Raw genomic sequence first — 3,715 nt, 5'->3', positions numbered from 1 at the left:
TCAGCTGCAGACAAAAAAAAGCATATCTCACTCTCCCTTTGAATATCACTAAACTCCCATCCATCGTTGGTTCCACTGGAATTTTGTGCTATAGGGACTTTGGATACTATACATGAATAGGGTGGCAAGAAACAGCTGACACATATATTGTAAACAAATTTCTCCACTCATGCACATGCTCTGTTGTGTCCTTGCAATTCACTTCAAAACATAAGATAAAAGATGAAAGTATTAAGAATGTTGAGATGATGACAGGAGAGCATAAAGCAGGCATGGAACCTTTCTCAGCATGGGGTCCCATGTGACTGCACAGGTTGTATGCCGATGAATCTAGCCACATTAAAGACAGTATTACCCTTTTTATAAATGTAGGAAACTGGATTACAATACTTTTTAGGGATATGTATTTTATTCTGGTATACATTCTTCAGGAACATAATTTAGAATGTTAAGTAAAGACTCGATTGCAGTGTAAGCATAAATCAAGGTAACTGCAAATACATATTGCAAATCAGATAGAATTTTTCTTGGCGTTAAAGCAAAAGAAGGTGGCACAGCTATGGTGGATCATTAGCAGCATTAGAAAATAAGGAGATTAAAATCCAGCAGCAGAAGTACAGGCATGACAGATGAAGTAGAACATCTAAAGGCACAGAATACAAAGAGCTATCCCTAGAATTGGGATGGATAGCCTAAAATGAGGCAGAGAAGAGCAAAGGCAAATCCTCTGTTGATCATCACTTGAATCAATGTATGAAGAGAAAGTGATTTCGGATAGACTTATTTGTCAGAAACAAGTCCAGAGGCAGAAGCAGGGATTCAAAGACAAAACACCTAGGGAGGAAGACTAATGACAAGTAGTTGTGGGTACATTAACCTTCTATCTGCAAAGTGATTGGACTACTGGGTGGAATAACCAGATTGTCAATAGGGTAGGGAAGCAGGATAACATTATAATTCACAAGATGAATGATATGATAAAGAGAGTTGGGGGTGCTGCTGTTGGGATACCGACCTAGGGGCTAGAGCTCACTTTGAACGAAACACATATTGGATATGGCTGGAGATGAATCCACAGTGTGGCATAGAGGTCGATTTTTGCAGCCACCCAGGTGTTTTGGACTCATAGCTAACTTCGTAGCTCTTGGTTCTAGCGAATGTACTTAACTTGTACTTAAATACTTAATTTAACTTGTACTTGCACACTTAAATTGTAAACCACAAGGTTGGTGTGTGTAAGGCTGCCTTTACCATCCTGCTTAAACAGAGTTGTCTAAATACTGGATATTGCTGTATCCACAGGGGTATGCTACATGTGGACACTGACTGCTAAGAAGACTAGAAAAGGCAGAAAATAAAACCAAACAACAACAACAACAAAAATAGGACACAGCATTGAATATTGTGGTCAAATTCTTCTGAGATTAAAGTATCCAGATAAACACTGTTATGTTTCTCTTCCCTTTTAGGAATGGATGTTGGTTTAAGTAAACTAGACATTCAATAGGATAAATGGAAAGGAGAAACAGTCCCATTATTGACTCTAATGAATGTTAGATTAATTAATATTTGATAAAATAAATACAAAATGTGTTAGAAGTTTTAGAATGCATTTTGAAAATCTGCCTGGAAATCATTAAATAACAATAGTAGGGGGTCTTTGGTAAAGGAAAATGTTTTGATATACACAGACACATGCGTTTTCTAGCCATTTGCTTAGCTCATTCATGTGAGAGAATAAATTAGAATTAATAGTAAATTAAGTTACAATACAAGAAGTTCTTACCTTCTTAAAGGTTCTTGTCATTCAAATAAAGACACTTACACAATGTTATAAGTAATTTCTTAATTCTTCAAGTGAAGGAATTGCAGTAAATTAATATGCGGCATCTTTGAAAATATCTGCAACTAACATATTTTACCAAATTAAATGTTTCATTTAAAACTTATTTATATGAATATTGCAACTTATCAGTAAAGAAACTGAAGATAAGTTACATAATTATCAAGTGCCAAAAAACAGGACTTATGTCTGCTTATTCTAAAACCTAGCAACTGTTCGTAATAAACTTTGCCTGTTTTATGATAACATATAGGATTGTCGATGTTAAATTTACATAATAGTTTATATATATAAAATGTGCACAAAGAGCAGAAAATAGTCTCAGTGATGTAAGATTTTTGTAAAGAAGTTTTCCCATCTGTCTTGTCTATGCTCAACAGAATAATGTGGTAGCCATATTCACACAGAGTTCTGTGTAAAACTATTAAGAATCCTTTACTTTTTCCCATCTGGCTATTAGCCTAGAAGGTATTCCTATTCAACTGCTTAGGTCATATTTGAATAGTCTCTTCACTGTTTAGGATAGAAGGCAACTACTTTTATTGCAATTAATAGTGGGTTGTGAGGCTTTGTTTGGAATGTGTGTTTAGGACAATTGCTAAGGTGTTTTCTGGGTTGCCTTCTGATATAAATATACCACATACTATTTCTCATTTTTCACCTTTCTTTTTCATGTCTCTGTGCCATTAATTTGAGAGAAAAGGCAGACCACTCTATTGGTTAGATAAGGGAAAACCAATATTTTGGAGAGAAGAACTCTATATAATCAAAGAGAAAAATTTGGAAGAAGCATATTCCTAACATATTTCTCTAGAGAAAAACATTCCATTCTGAGATACTGCTGCTCAGATTCATATATGCATTCAAAATGTGTTCCCTTTTAAAACATTTTCCAATATGCAGCTATAGCTGAATAAAAATTCAGACACTTAAACACTGTATTCATATCTAAGAAATTTGGATTTTTATTTAATATCTTTATAACCTCATTTTTTATGTAGGTGAATAAGAGGCTATATGCCTCAGAGATAGCTGAGGAAAAATTTGCTATTTCCCTGAAGTTAGACAAAAATAACTAGAAAGGAATTGCACTTTCTAAGTAAGAGAATAAGTATTTGTGTGATAAAACATAATCTGTGTGACAAATTCTATATGTTGTTCCATATATGTATTTTATACTCTAATGAGGTAACTGAGTTTCTAGATTATTTTGAGAGGTTTAGGAAGTTAGTGAAAAATTCTAGGAAAAATTAACTACATGAATATTTTGCAGAGGGCATACATAATGATTAATGGCATGATTATAGAGGTTTTCTGTAAGAAAAGCACAGTTTCCCAAACAATTCTATAGAAAAAAATAGGAAACAACAAAATACATGTTGTGAGTTTATGAACATTTTAATGAAAATATTGGCCTTTAGGTTATGGTGTAAGCATTAAGGTATTTGATCTAATTCTTGAAAGCTATCCATTCAATTTTACTGTCTAGGTGAATTAGTCTGGATCTTAAAGACATGAACAATTTTAAATGAAGGAGTTTCAAGTGGGTTTTCCAGAATATGTCTACAATTTTAAAGTCCTTGAGGCAATTCTAAATTTCTCAAGCTTGTTCTAAAATAATTGACATTTTCATCGACTTTTGAATTACGTAGTTCTGCATTTTAATACAGAGTTAAAATCTTGTTTACATAGAATAAAAAGTTGGAATTATTTTGGTTATCTTACAGATACAGTACAATACATACATTATGAATTTTTAGAGTTAGAATACGGTGAGATAAATTTGGCATAAATTCTGTGCTATATAATCTGCCATTTTTGATGGCTGTTTGCTTCTCTGATGATATAATGTATATAGTATTTGGCAGAAGA

The sequence above is a fragment of the Mandrillus leucophaeus genome, unplaced genomic scaffold, assembly GCF_000951045.1.
Source record: "Mandrillus leucophaeus isolate KB7577 unplaced genomic scaffold, Mleu.le_1.0 Scaffold2017, whole genome shotgun sequence".
NCBI lineage: Eukaryota > Metazoa > Chordata > Mammalia > Primates > Cercopithecidae > Mandrillus > Mandrillus leucophaeus.
The sequence above is the reverse complement of the archived record's forward strand: the minus strand, read 5'-3'. Positions refer to the sequence as shown.